The sequence below is a fragment of the Nelumbo nucifera genome, chromosome 7 (genome assembly GCF_055504915.1).
Source record: "Nelumbo nucifera cultivar China Antique chromosome 7, China Antique-T2T, whole genome shotgun sequence".
NCBI lineage: Eukaryota > Viridiplantae > Streptophyta > Magnoliopsida > Proteales > Nelumbonaceae > Nelumbo > Nelumbo nucifera.
The window spans coordinates 1368557-1384454 of NC_142655.1; the positions used below are offsets into that span (position 1 = coordinate 1368557).

The window sequence follows — 15898 nt, forward strand, 5'->3', positions numbered from 1 at the left end:
GATGTGTCTGGAAACTCGAGATCGTAAATGGATTCGGGTACCATTCTGATCGCTTCCGGCTTATCCAAAGAAGCCAGTTCCTTAGTCTCTTCCCTTTCTTCTGACTTACGAATGAGTGTGCGATTCCGTCTTCTTTCCGGTTCAATCGACGGCTGGCAACAGCTTAACATCGGCTCTGGCTTCTGTGCTTTGTCAGCGCGGGCGATCCGTGAATCCCGCCTATCTGAATCTATTGTAGAGGAGTCCCAGCCGGCTGCCTCCTTGTGTGGAAATGCTTTTCATGATCTCCAGCTCTTTCCCACCAGCTCGTTCTCCACTAGGCATCTAGGCGAACCCGCCGGGTGAACTCAACGTAAAGAAAGTCGGTGAGTGCTTACTAATAGCGAAAGGCTAACATCTGACAATACCATACCATAATCAAAAGGTACAACGGCCCGAGTGACCAGACTTAACATAAATGTAGCCACTGGAGCCATTCTAAAAAGGGAGAAATTAGCACTCTCTTTGGACTTTTCAAACTTAGCGAACTGAAACATCTGAGTAGCTAAAGGAAGGGAAATCAACCGAGACCCCGTTAGTAGCGACGAGCGAGAGCGGATTGGGGGTTTGAAGAAAAACAAACACGAACGAAGAAATTTCGAACAAAAGGATCGGAACTCGCTGATAGGAAAGGAGAGAAAAACAAAGCAATGCCAACAGCGGAGTCAATCCGCTGTTCATAACTCTAACTAACATCCTTAATTTTTCTGGCAATATTCCACCCTTTAATCTAGGCTTTAAGACTTGTAGCAAGAGGTAATGCCAAGTGAATGGTGGTGCCGTCCTTAGAGAGGGTGACTTGTCTTTGGCACCTGGTGCATTGATACAGCTCATCGCATCATTTGGATGGCCTCGTCGGCTTTGGGCTCGCACCAGATGAAACATTGACGACACGGGAAATGGTAAATGCATAACCGGAGACTGCAATGGACTAAAATGTATGGGCGGTGGCGCACCACCCGTTACACTCTTCGAATTCACCAGTGTCAGCGGCACTAACAATGATTTCTACGACGTAAGCCTCGTGGACGGCTCCAGTGTAGGTACGGGAGTAAGGGCGTCGGGTGAGACAGGAGCTTGCCAGCACGCTGGTTGTGTTGCCGATCTCTTAACCATAGCTGTCTGGAAAAACTACTTATAACAGAGAAGAGGGAATGAAAAGAGAAGAGAAGCAGCGGCAGTTCCGATGGTGGTGGAGATTCGGGTTGTGTGGGGGGAGCGGTTCGGTTCTGTATAGGGGCGGCCATTGGTTGTAGTGGCGGTGAAGAGGAAGAAGAAAGGAAGAGTTCATTAAAATTGAATGGTTTAATAAAATTTAATGTTTTATAGAGTCCGGACTCTGTTAAGTTTGAGTTTCAAACAAATAGGTGTCGTGGCAGTATTTCATTGGATGGGATATAAAATTTTATGTCACCAGGGGGACAGATGATGTCTCTTCATTTTCCGGGGATAGTTGGCAGTAAGTCTGGAATTTGGAGACAAGGATTGCCAATGCCGAAATTTCCAACACATGAGGGATTGATTGCTTGGAGCAGTAAATAAGCTTTAAACTTATTGATGTCCCATTGCCGTTGAGGGGTTATACCATACATTCCTCTATCTTGATGCCTAAGTTAAAATGGAAATGTGGTCCATTTCAAGCCAAATTGTTGATTTAGAGGTAAACTTCATTTTTGTTCTCTTCCATGCCAAGTTTGGATTGCTGCACACATTGGCTGTAATTTATGTTTTCATTCATGGGAGATGTTTCTAATGCATAGTTGCAAGTAATGTGAGATGGGTGTGACGATCATTATGTGAGAAGGAAATCCGGATGCCTCCAAGCCCAGGGTATTCTAGGCTTTTGGGGTAGCCTGAATAATTTCCTCTTTGAAATCCAAAGGTTCCAGCCTCAGCTAGGGGTGGCAAATGGGTGGGTTGGGTTGGGTTGGGTAAGGGTTGAATACCAACCCACCCATATTGATCCACCAATCCATCATCAATCTTTTTTTAAAATGGTCATAACCCACCCATATTGACCCACTTGACTCATCCATATTGACTCTTAACCACCATCACCCATACTAACTCACCTACCTTCACCTATAAATACAAAAATAGGTCGGGACGGACCGTATCTCAAAATAATAACTTTTGAGAGAATAATCTCTCTCAAGACTGCCATGTAACAAAAACGAGTCAGGTCAACCCGTATACCTGAAAATGCAAAAAATGTATATATGTATGCATGCCACTTATATTGTAGATATACCCGAAAATGCTTTTCGTGTAAAAGTTCAAAAACAATTGATTAGTACTTTTCGTGTAAAAGTACTTTTGTAAAAGTTCTTTTATGCTTTCATAAAAGTACTTTCAAAAAAATGCTTTTGTATAGAAGTATTTTCGTAAAAGTGCTTTCATAAAAGTGTTTTCGTAAAAAACTTTCATAAAGTATTTTCGTGTAAAAGTGATTTTGTAAAAGTACTTTTATAAAAATGCTTTCACAAAAGTGCTTTCGTGTAAAAGTACTTTTATAAAAGTGATTTCGTATAAAAGTACTTTCGTAAAAATGCTTTTATAAAATTGCTTTCACAAAACATTTTCATAAAATTGTTTTTGTAGAAGTGTTTTTATGTAAAATTGCATGTGAACACGAAAGTTAATAAAATCTATTTTATTTCACTTTTAATCACAAAATGAAATATGGCATGGTGGTTTGGAATTCTAATGAGATATAGACGTGTTAGGAGGTCTGAGTTTGAGTCATTTCAATTGCTACTTTTTTGAGATTTGACGAATATAGATAGAATTGACTTTGACCCAACCCATCCCGACCCTAATGAGTACTTCGACCCAACCCATCCTGACCTTTTTTCATTAATCTTAATGGGTTACTTAACCCATATTGACCCACGAATAGATTGGGTGAGTATGAGTGAATTGGATGGGCCAAATGGGTTGGGGTTAAGATTGGGAGCCTCAACCCTCAAGAGCAATATTTGTTGTATCTTAAAAAGGATGACATAATAACTCCATAACTAAGGCAATTATAGCTTTATTTCTCTTTTCCTTTGTTCCCTTTTAAGTTTCCATGATTTTAAAGGAGGAACAGTTGGAAAGGAATGATAATGAAACCGCTGCTCTATTTGGGGAGGCCAAAACTAGGACTCTTTATGTACAATACACATGTAGAAGTTACAACAAGCATTTCCTTCAATGGGTTCTAAGGTCGTGCTGATTTTATTTATTTATTTTTTAACAGCAAAAAACGAAAGTAGATAAGAATCATAAGAAAAGTGATGGCGCTTATTTAAGTATACCCTCGTTATAAAATTATTTTCCCCTATTAGGTAAATTGAATTAAGTCTCAATTTGGAGGAAGAAGTACAAATACAAATAAATGCAAAATAATACAAAATACATGATTTTACACTCTTTGTACTCCTTCCAAACTGAGCCTTATTGTTAGGTTACATGGTGCAACAAAGCCTTGGATGAAAAATAAAAAAAAAAATAGTACAAACACGATACAAATAATAATAATAAGTATCATGAACCTCTACACTCATCCCCTTTTTAATTATCTTGAGTATTTGCACCCTGCACGCTCAAAACCGATATACATCGGTTGATACACACCGATGCGTTGCAATATTTTGACTTTGAAATTGAATCGAACTCATGTGAGACAAAAATAATAAGAAATTTTGGAAAGTTTGTTATGTCCCCACGCCACACAATATGTACACACGCATTGTACGGTAAAACACTTTTTTATTGTCTATTATATTTGGCTGGAAGGTATGGACAAATTGCCATAAATATACCGAAAATTAAGGATATTTGTGATTTCTCCATAGTGGACGGTAGACCAAAGAGAGAGAGAGAGAAGTAAGGTTTTAGGTGGAAACTTTTGAAATTTCAGAAAAACTATTTTACAAACCATGATAAAAGCAAGGAACATTACTGAGAAATTAAAGGCCGGCCGCAGAGTTGGCTTAGCCAATCAAAAATTCTCAACTGTTCTGGTGTGACATTTTCAGGGTCAGACTCAAAGGAAGTTGTAGGCTTCTTGTATTGATGCTCTTGTTATGATTCTCTCTATATGCAACATGCAATTTACCCTAAACGATGGACCAAGATGCCAGAAAACCAACTCAAAGGATGTTATCAAAAGCAAGAGATTAGATCCGGGGTTACATGACCCAATTCTAGGGCTCCATTACTTCTGCGTCCTACCATTGGTTGGCTTAAATTAACCGTGGAACCCATGCAATGATGGGTCTTGATCTCCTTCGTATCTGCCTGTTGTAAGTTTATCTGTTTATGAGCTTCCAGGTATGTTCGAATGTGCTACTCATAATCATATATCGGAAATATCTCTCATATTTGTATGTTGTCATTCATGAGATCCAAACTCACAACAGACGGTCTTGTGTCCCCCTCTCCCTACTTCAACTTACAATTTAAAATTATCGTCTAAGGTCCTCGGACCTCTGTCTTTCCATGTTTTTCTTCTTCACGAGCCAAACTACAGTAATATGGGGCATCTCATCCTAATATCACAAAAGGTATAAGAGGTCAAACATGGGATTTTGTGTTGATTCTGTGTTTAATTTTCGTCCTTACGTGATTTTAGTGTTTTACTGTTAGATCTAACATTTTTGTTGTTAATGTTTTATCACATAGAAAATGGCAGAAAGCATAGATTGATTTTAGTGCTTATGCTGTTGAGAGCTGTATTTAGGTTGGATACGTTCACTAATTCACGCCCATGTCTATGTTTATGTTTAAAAAGAAATAAGGAGCAATTACTGTAACATCATATTCTGTTGACCCCAACAGCCGAAAATTTTCCCCCATCTTACGGCTCAAAAAGTGCCACCTCACGCAGGCTCCATGTCTTGATGGAATGGTTAATAGCGGTACAATGCTGACCACCTTTACATTCTTCTCTGGCTACAATTAATGGAAGCGTGAAGAATGAAGAATGAAGAATGAAGAATCTCATCCCTGACCAAGATTTATCTTTTTCATATCTGTCGTGACAATTTATGGCAAGCATGACCGACAGAAACATCCCCACGTTCACTTTTCTGTGGTGATATCGCCTTTTGGATGGAGATGTGTCTCAGATGCAGATGGGATACTTAGAACCTGTCAAATCCATCGTTAAAAGTTTCTTACTTTCTATGCAAAGACTCGACAAACAACCAATTAGTGTGACTTTCGGCATCTTGGACACTGGCCCAATCAGGTGGCTAATTGATGGCACCAGCACTAGGAAGTTGGGCAAGGATCCAGCTCAAAAAGGGGTCAAGCACTTATTTTTCAAATAAACACTCCCAAATTCAGCCATCACAAAACATCTAACTTCCAGCATTCAATGTAATCACATGATACATATAAATACAATACAAGCAATACGCCAAGATTGTATAGATATTTTCCAAACATAGATCAAATACAACATGCATGGCTGCATGGGCGACTTCACAGCCGTAGCATCTTATCTCCCTTTTTGCTGCTAATATTAACTTGCAACAATTCCATCCTATCCAATTACGTAAATAGAAATCCAAGCAACCTGAAACCCCCAAATCGCTGGGTATCTGAGGTCTTTTAGCTTCTTTTCATTCTCTACTTCTAAGCTATCAAAGCAGCTCTCAAAATATAAAAAATCAGTTCCCCTACATGGAACTCCCTTGTAGCTCGAAGATTAATTACATATCACCACCTCAATATAAAGTTATAAACAATGGATACAGTCGAGAAATTATTACGTCAAAAGGGTCAACGAACTGCTCAAGCTTAAAGTTGGTGTTAATGCTTCTGATACTAATCTTTCAATGCATTGTGCCAATTACCAAGCTCCTGTTGGACATGAGCTGATATTCAAGAGACTCTAGAGAAAATGCAAGCCATGCTTTTCCCTCTTCTCTCTTTTTCTTCTAAGAATTGAAACTCTGCGACAAAGACATATGGATAACCAACGTTTGATATTATAAAAAAACAAAGTTTGAATGAATGAAATCAACAGATGTGCCTGCAATGACATGGTTGACATTCCTTTGGAAGTATTTATTAATTTGTGCGAGTCCAAAATCAACATCCCACATCAGAATCATACCCTACAAATAGCGAAAGTTTGAACATTGACTATGGGTTGGAAAGATCCTCACCAAGAAAAGCAGATCATAGTAGAGATGAAAAAGAAATCCAGACTTACAACAGCACTAGTCTTCCTTTGTTCCTTATTATTGAATTAAGACTATCAATGGGCTGGGTCTACTCGACGGACTTGAACAGACCAAACCAATCACAACAGTTCTGGTTCAATGATTTTGTCCGAATTAATAACTAGGTCAATTCCTATTCTCACCTGTTTCAAACTGATTCAGACCCAAATCCGATTATTTTATTAGTTACATATAATATTTTCTTAGTTTTCTTATAATTTTTATCGTATTATATGTTTAAAATGGCAAACATGATAGATAATATCAGTTAAAAGTGTTCAATTTTTTAGCACATAAAAACAATTTAGTTTTTTTATCAATTTTATTAAGGTTATAATATCAAATTTTAAATTTTAAGTTACTATTTGAATTAAAACACAGCTTTCAATATAATCAGTTCGGTTATTAACACTAATTCTAATTTAAACTTAAATTTTAAGTTAACCAGGATGGTTCTGGGTCCATGATTTTGTCCTAATTATTAATCGGTTTGGAACTGTTTCTACCAAGACTCAACCTAAACCCTACCCATAGATAGCCCTATGTGGAATGACTAACTTCTAGTCGAACCACCACTTGAAGCTTCCGAAGGAACAGTTATCCACTTTTCCTACACAATGAAAGGGAATCCATTAAGCATGTGGAAAACAAAATTAATAAAAACCAACATCAGTACATGAATTGTCAATTACCTGGCTAAAACCAGCAATTACAAAAGCATTAACAAATGTGGTGATTAGTTTTGACTGGCTGAATCAACACTTGCACTAGCACTTAAGAAAGTCGAACATAAAGAGCACGTAGTGGAAATGTATATCCTTTTCCCACCTTCCTGATTGATCAATTGCATAAATTACATTAGAAGTCAAATGGCATAAAGAAAAGAAAGAAAAACATTTTAAAATGTGAAAATTTAGGACCTCTGAATTATTTAAGTCTTACAATGAGACACTTCAAAACTTATTGAATGGTATCTGCGTGCATGTGTTCTTGTGTGTGTGTGTGTGAGAGAGAGAGAGGGAGAGAGAGAATGAGAGAGTATGTGTTGTACTAACACATCATAATAGGAAATAACACCCACTAACCATCTCAAGTACTGGATTGTTAGCCACCTCCTTTGTTTTCCATACTCCTTTTATTGTTTAGTTTTTTGGAGTATCTTGTAGTACCGAGGTGGCAAAAAATGGTAGAAAGGTTGTGTGTTATACTTAAAAGTGCAAGCAGAATGGTAAAGTGCAAGAGTCAACAATCCTTTCCCCAAATGCACTAGACCTCGAGCAATCCACTCTACATATATAACTCAAGCAAATTAGTAACACCCAAACAACCCAGAAATGAGAAACTTACATAGAAGAGTAAACCAGCTTCTTAGTAGTAATAGCTTGAGAGGTTGCATAGCATATCTGGAATTCAAGCATTGTTAGTGCCTGCACCTATAAGACCCGAGGGTATGATGGCCGCATATAGAACCAACAAACGTTGAGTTCCAAAAACAATAAAAGTTTGGATTCTAGACAATCTACAACAACCACATACCATTGCCACTTCTAAATCTGTATCATGACGTAGTCTCCTTTATGTGTCCATAACATTGACCTACCAAAGAATATCCAACCACAAATAGGTGAAGAAGAAAAAGTCTTAGAAATAAACAGAAGAAGCTCATTATCATGTCTTGTTTACATGTTCAACCTGAAAAAAAAAGAATAAAAAATTAAAAATTAATGTCATGTAAGCTAAATTACATATGAATAAGCAAGTGTAATTAAAATATCATTTAACACAATATGATGACCAAGCAATGGCTCTAATTGCATCTCCAATTGTTTTAAAATGACCATATGGTCAAATTAAACCTCCTTATGCATAATAGGCACATCCAATAGATGATATCTCCCAAAAATCCAGACCCAACTCTATTCCTCCTAATTTCTTTTATGGATCTTTATTCAAAATAATCCCTTGAGCCACAATGATTTTGGAGTTTCATAAGCTCTCGAGGTGGACACTTGTCTGTATTAAAGCTTAATTTCAGAAAATAATATGCATATATTGTCACAGTTACATTTGCTATTTTACCATTTCAATGTAAAACCATAATGTAAATTAGAAGAGTTAGTAAATAGTAAACACTGAAAAATAATTTTGAAAATTGAAATTAGTATTTTCAATTAGAGGGGGACTAGAATATTGTGCTTGTGTTTTGGACAGACTAGATCATAAGGTTCCTTTGGGGGCCAAGGATAAAAAATCTCTTTTGTTTCCTCTTTCCTTCTAAAAGAGCCATACTTGTGCTTTACTCTCTTACGCATATGTTAAGGGATGTCAAAGGTGGGACTTCATCAAAATTTACAAGGAATTTTATAATTTATAAACCAGAAGCAACAGAGTAAAGGGAACTTTTTTTTTAATTTTTTTTGAGGAACATGCATGGGCTGAGACACATTAGATTGCAGCATGTGAAAAGTCTATATGTGGGGTTGTCTAATATTAAATTTAGTCACCAAGTGATTCATTGACCTAATCTAGCCATGCAGGATATGGTTTCTAGATCAGTATTGTCATACATCCTAAGTTCTTCATAGATCTGTCTACTTGTCCCACATCACTGATCCTTAATATTTGTACTTGACAGTTGAAAAGTTTCCAGCAAAGCAAGGATCATAAAACAGGCATAGTTCAGATCAATCAGAAAAGAAAAAACAACCTGTCAGGACTGAGAATATTTAAGAAGGTAACTTTAGGAGTTAGATTTATTGAATCCTCTGTTAGTCTTCACTGAGAATATTTAAGAAGGTAACATTATCATCTGTTAGTCTTCACTGAATCCTCTCTAGTGTGGCATGTGAAGCTGGAAAAGAGTTAGATTTACATCAGTACCATCCTGAATCTTCTTTAGCATTCAATCTGGTTAGTGTTTTTTCTAACATCTAAAGCTCTTCTCTGAGAATGTAATCCATCACTTCAAAGTTCCGACACAATGAAGGCTTATTAAGATCAACTTTGCATTGAACAATTGGGACCCCCCTTCTAACACTCAAGTCTCAAGTCAATTCTTTGTTCCAGAATTAAGACACCATAAATAATTTATCACCATTTCCATGGAAAAACACACCCTGCAAATATAGACATAATTTATTCCATTGTATTTTGAATATGGAAGTGAGCATTTACAGTAAGATTCTATATATGCTTCCCAGATAGCCTATAGATATAAAATCCTTTAAATTATTGCTCTCAATTTCTTAAAGCAAGAAAAAGAGGAAACCATGAAGGAAGTATAGTGAGGTAGATCTTAAACGTTTAATGTGGTATCATTATCCATCAGCCTGCCAGTCAAAAAAACTGTATCATTAGAGAACACCAGGTACCTTTTCTTTTCCTTCATTTTCTGGTGGTGGTGATGGTTTCTTGTTTTGCTTTCTTACACCAAAACTGTAAGGATCTTTGAGCACCTCTCCATGTATGACATTTTCTGTAGTTAGCAATTGGCGGCTGTGTCCTCTTCAGTTAAACAGGTGGTGAGGTGACATTGGAATACACCATGGCCTGACAGAGTCAGCTTCAAGGAGCTTGATTGAAATATTGGACGTATGGGGATGTGCCAGTGATTGATTACAATGTAAACCAGGATAGGCCAGATCAAGATCAGTTTAGGCTTAGCGCAATGTAAATACTTGAGTTAACTGTCAGCTTAGACCACTCTTCCCAAGCCTAGGCCACTATAAGTTTTATGGGTTCATGCTAACCTGAAATCCACACACCCATGATGGAGATGATAACTGATAAGGTGGATGAGTGGTGTTAAAGTCAGCTGTACAAGGGTAGTACAGTCATTTTATGTTTAGTTATATATGTATTGCTCTGCTGATGTGGCCCTCACTTAAGTGAGAGAACAATGGTAATCCTTGTATATCTTAGAAGAGTATAAATAAAAGAAGGGCCAACTAGAGGTTTTGAGATTTTTCTCTCTAGTTCGGCTGACTTTCTCCTTCTATTTCTCCTTCTCCTTCTCTCTCTCTTTTCCTTTTCTTTCTTCTGATCTGAACATATACGAACATCTAATCTGAGTTTTATCATGGTATCAGAGCCACAATAATCAGTTCAGATAAGTTGTCTCCTTTTTTCTCTGTTCTGCGCATTCCTCTCTAGGGTTTTGCAGAATTCTCATTGATATTTAGAGAGTTTTCTAGAAAGGAAGAAAAGGACTGGTCGTTTTCTCCTTTTGGGGGTTTCCATGCCTCCAATGAGTGCAGTCATTGTGGTTTTGTGTGGTTGGTAGAAAACCCTCTACTTGCAATTCGAAGAGGGCTGGTTTTGTGATGGTGACAGTGCAGACTTGGTACCCTCTCCTCGACAGGTACATGATCTTCGAACTAAGTTGTGGTACGTAGCAAGTTTCTTTTATATGTTGCAGAACTGAAAATATTACTCGTGAGGTGTGTTGTGAGGGTTTCTAGTGCTGTCAGTAAACGGCAACAGTAGTGCTGTTGCTAAAAGTGGTGAACAGTTGTGAATATTATTGCTGCTGAAACCAGGTACATGATCTTCGAACTAAGTTGTGGTACGTAGCAAGTTTCTTTTATATGTTGCAGAACTGAAAATATTACTCGTGAGGTGTGTTGTGAGGGTTTCTAGTGCTGTCAGTAAACAGCAACAGTAGTGCTGTTGCTAAAAGTGGTGAACAGTTGTGAATATTATTGCTGAAACAGTGGTGAATAGTTGTGAGTGTTGCTGCTGAAACCTGGTACTAGGAACCCTAGTGGTGTTCAGTCATTCGTGTGGAGTGTGGTGATTTATTAGGGCAGTAGAGTAACAATTTAGTGGTACAACCTCCCACTGTTTTTTTGTGCAGTCATGGGAGACAGCAGTGAATACAAATCAAGTGTGATGGTGCCTTCTGATTATCTGAATGTGCAGATGACCTCTATAAAACTGAATGGTGAGAGTTATATCCCTTGGGCTAAGTCTGTTGAAGTTTTCCTTAAAGCCAAAAAGAAAGTGAAACATGTGAGGGAAGATGAACCCTCAATTGATTCTCCGGGATATGATGAATGGGAGCAGGAGGATGCTCAAATTATGACTTGTCTATGGAACAGCATGGAGTCCAAAATTAGTGTGGACTTCATGTTTTTAGATACAACCAAGGAAGTCTGGGATCATGCAAGGAAACTATATTCTGGACAAGATAACACTACTAGGGTTTACCAACTGTACCAAGAGTACTTCAATCTACAACAAGGGAATCAAAGTCTTGAGGGCTATTATGCCAGTATGAGAAATTTACGAAATGAGTTGAATGCTTATCATCCTCTTACACCTGATGTCAAAATTCAGCAACAACAAAGAGAGCAGTTGGATGTGACCAGATTTTTAGTAGGGCTGAAATCTGAGTATGAACCCGTAAGGGCACAAATATTAGGTGGATCTGCTCTTCCCTCTCTTAAGGAAGTGTTTGCTCATCTTCGGAGGATTTCAGTTGGACTCATAGAGACTTCCACTATGTCAGATAGGTCTGCATTTGCAGTTACGAGAGGGGGGGGGGTTGTGGTGGTAGAGGAGGTCAACATGGTCGTGGTAGTGGTGGTGGACCCATGTATGGTCATGGTGGTGATGGAATGTATAATCGTGGTGGTGGTCGTGTTGGAGGATGAGACTCAGGGGGAGCCCGTGGTAGGGGACATGGTAATACTCCGAGAAAGTGTACTCATTGTGGTATGGAGGGACATACTATCAACTTTTGCTACGATCTCTATGGCCCACCTCCAACCTGGGCAAATCATGCAGCTGTAAATGGTGGTAGCTCAAGACAAGAATCTCAAGTCACTGATCAGATCCCCACTACATATACAAATACTTCAAAAAATGAGATGATGAGTGTTTCACGGGATGAGTATGAGCGGTTCATTCAGGGTACATCTCAACAGAACATGGCTACCCTTGCACACACAGGTACGACTTGTCTGGCATCCACATCTTCCCGTTGGATTATAGATTCTGGAGCTTCCGATCATATGACTGGAACTCCAGGTGTGTTTTCATCCATTTTTCCGTCCTCCACTTCCCAATCTGTTACTCTTGCCAATGGCTCTACATCAGCCATATGTGGTGTTGGTAACGTTGACACTGACTCATTATCCCTCTCCTCAATTTTATATGTTCCCAAGTTTCCCTTTAACCTGATGTCAGTTAGTAAATTGACTCAGTCTCTTAATTGCTCAATAACTTTTTACCCTTCCTCTTGTGTGTTTCAGGATCTCAAGACGGGGATGAAGATTGGTGGAGGGCATGAAGCTGGTGGACTGTATTATCTTGATGGAGGTGGTTCGGCAACAACACTTCAGTCATCTCTCTCCCCTCATCAGTGGCACTGCAAACTTGGTCATCCGTCTCTTAGAGCTCTTCAATTACTTGTTCCGTCGTTGCATCATCTTTCTATTTAAATTGTGAGTCATGTCAGTTTGGGAAACATCATCATGTCTCCTTTAGTCCTAGAGTTGATAGTCGTACATCGAGTCATTTTTCTTTAGTCCATTCGGACATCTGGGGTCCAAACAGAGTAGTGTCTTATAATGGTTACAAGTACTTTGTAATTTTTGTTGATGATTATTCAAGGATGGCATGCCTTTACCTTATGAAAGAAAAGAGTGAATTGTTTTCTATTTTCCAAAAATTTTATGCTGAAATTCGCAATCAATTTGGTGTAAATATTAAAATTCTTCGTTCTAATAATGGCCGCGAGTATTTTTCCACACACTTTCAAGAATATTTGGAATAACATGGCATTATCCATCAAACCTCATGTACCTACACCCCTCAACAAAATGGGGTGGGTGAAAGAAAAAACCATCACCTTTTGGAAACTACTCCCTCTTACATCAGATGAATGTCCCCAAACCCTTTTGGAGTGATGTTGTACTCACATCTTGCTTTCTTATTAACCGCATGCCCATATCTATCCTTGAAGGTCAGTCTCCTTTCTCTGTTCTGTTTCCCACGTTGTCTCCTTTTCCCCTTACTCCCAGAGTTTTTGGATGCGTGTGTTTCGTTCATAATCTTGGGCCTGGAATGGACAAGTTAGATGCTAGATCCACTAAGTGTGTCTTTCTTGGCTATTCTAGGACTCAAAAAGGGTATAAGTGTTATAACCCTCATTCTCAACGTTCTTTTGTGTGTTCTGATGTTACATTTTTTGAGTATGTTCCTTTCTTCTCCAAGTCGGATACTTCTCCTCTGTTGCCATCACCCCCTCTTCTAGTTCCTGTTGAGGATCCCGTTCCACTTGTTCCGGTCGTGACCCAGTCTTTGCCTCCAGTGCAGTTACCTGAGAGAGGACCACCTATCCCACAAGTGTATACACATCGTCAAGCATCGGCTCCTCCCCTAGCTTCGCCACCGTCAACAGATCCGGCAGTTGATCCCACCCCAGCCCCAACTCCAAGTTTTGACCTTGATCTTCCTATTGCTTTGCGGAAAGGTAAACACAGTTGCAGTCTCCATCCCATTTCCAATTTTGTTTCTGTATCTCACATTTCGGCTTCCCATCGATGGTTTGTTTCTATGTTATCCTTTGTCTTTGTTCACAAGGATGTCCAAGAAGCCCTCAATTCTCCAGGGTGGCACTAAGCAATGGAAGAAGAACTCTCGGCCCTGACTCGTACTCATACGTGGAACCTCACTACTCTTCCTCCTGGTAAGCATGTGGTCGGATGTAAGTGGGTGTACACGGTTAAATACTTACCTGATGGAAGTGTTAAACGGTTGAAAGCTCGGTTAGTTGCCAAAGGTTATTCACAGGAGTATGGTATTGATTACACAGACACCTTCTCTCCGGTTGCCAAAATTGGGTCAATTCGTGTTCTAATTTCTCTTGCTGCTATGTTTGATTGGCCCTTGTTTCAACTTGACATCAATAATGCCTTTTTACATGGTGATCTTCTTGAGGAGGTGTACATGGAGCAACCACCAGGGTTTGTTGCTCAGGGGGAGGGTGAGAAGGTCTGTAGACTTGAGAAGGCTATTTATGGACTTTGTGAATAAACCCTAGTTGATTCTAGGTCAAAGTAGAGAAGAAGAAAGAAGAAAGAAAAGAGAAAGAAGAAGGAGAGAAGAAGAGTGTTCGGCCAGACTAGAAGAGAGAATGTGAAAAATCCCTCTCCTAGCCAACCCACTTGAATTTTATTCATAAAACTTAGAGTTACAAGAAAGACAATTTTGTCCCTCATAGAAGATGGGACACATAACTTAAACTCAGATACAATAGACCTTTCACTTTCAAGAAAATACACCAGAATGACCAAAATACCCCTGACTCGGGCATTCTAACACTCCCCCTCAAGCTGGAGAGTATATATCATATAGTCCCAGCTTGTTACAAATGTAATCTATTCTTCCCCGAGACAATCCTTTTGTGAAGAGATCTGCCCACTGATTTCCTGAGCTCACATGAGATGTAGTTATTACCCCACTTATCACTTTCTCTCTCACAAAGTGACAATCCACCTCAATATGTTTAGTTCTTTCATGGAATACAGGATTGGATGAGATGTGAACAGCAGCTTGGTTATCACAGTATAGTTTCATGGGCTTGTCAATTGAGAAACCCATCTCCTATAGTAAGTTCTTCAGCCATACTAGTTCACATGTGGTATGGGCCATAGCCCTGTACTCTGCTTCTGCACTACTTCTTGCCACCACTGTTTGCTTCTTGCTCTTCCAAGTTACAAGATTGCCACCCAGGAAGGTACAATACCCTGTGGTTGACCTCCTGTCTGATATAGAGCCAGCCCAGTCAGCATCTGTGTACCCTACTATCTCAAGAGTTCCTCCCTTTTGGTATAACAAACCACGACCTGGAGCACCCTTTAGGTACCTAACAATTCTCAGAACAGCTCCCCAGTGAGGAACCCGAAGATGTTGCATAAACTGACTCACCACACTCACAGCAAATGATATATCTGGTCGGGTAATGGTCAGGTAGTTCAACTTTCCCACCAACCTTCTGTATCTTCCAGGATCATCAAACTCTTCACCTGCATCCACACTTAACTTGGCATTGAGTTCCATAGGAGTCTTTGCTGGTTTAGCACCTAACAACCTTGTTTCTTCAAATAGATCAAGAACATATTTTCTCTGACATAGGTTGATCCCCTGTTTTGACCTCGCAACCTCTATTCCTAGGAAATACTTTAGCTTCCCCAGATCTTTCGTATTGAAGTGGTCCTGTAAGAATTTTTTTCAGCCTGTCAGTTCCATTATTGTCACTTCCAATTATGACAATATCATCCACATACATGACTAGCAAGATTTTCCCATCCTTTGAGTTATAGCTGAACACAGAATGATCAACCTGACACTGTTTCATCCCAAAGGCTTTCACCACTTCACTGAACCTGCCAAACCATGCACGTGGAGATTGTTTCAGTCCATAGATTGCCTTTTTGAGCCTGCACACCTTACCAGCCTCCCCCTGAGCAACAAACCCTGGTGGTTGCTCCATATACACCTCCTCAACAAGATCACCATGTAGGAAGGCATTTTTTATGTCAAGTTGTACGAGAGGCCAATCATACATAGCAGCTAATGAGATTAACACCCGAACTAAACCAATTTTAGCCACAGGAGAGAATGTCTCCATATAG

General features: G+C 39.2%; 1 protein-coding gene and 1 long non-coding RNA gene across 14 annotated transcripts in view; one reads left to right on the forward strand and one right to left on the reverse strand.

The window, feature by feature from the left end:
- The first annotated feature begins 3961 nt into the window (after positions 1 to 3961).
- Positions 3962 to 5985, forward strand: LOC148790087 (uncharacterized). The gene is made up of 2 exons (XR_016078656.1): positions 3962 to 4589; positions 4913 to 5985. It is a non-coding gene; the product is annotated as an uncharacterized LOC148790087 (long non-coding RNA).
- Positions 5425 to 15898, reverse strand: part of LOC104597665 (Tetratricopeptide repeat (TPR)-like superfamily protein) — a 40301-nt gene continuing 29827 nt past the window's right edge. For 7 of the 13 annotated variants that reach the window (XR_016078655.1, XR_016078654.1, XM_088891717.1 and 4 more), the window contains 4 exons: positions 7794 to 7949; positions 7605 to 7660; positions 6950 to 7089; positions 5425 to 6867 (listed from right to left, as the gene is read on the reverse strand). The gene's annotated coding sequence lies outside the window, so the exon portion shown is untranslated. Of the gene's footprint in view, positions 6868 to 6949; positions 7090 to 7604; positions 7691 to 7793; positions 7950 to 15898 lie in introns of all 13 variants that reach the window. The other 6 variants (XM_010259342.3, XM_010259343.3, XM_088891722.1 and 3 more) reach the window with 6 other exon arrangements.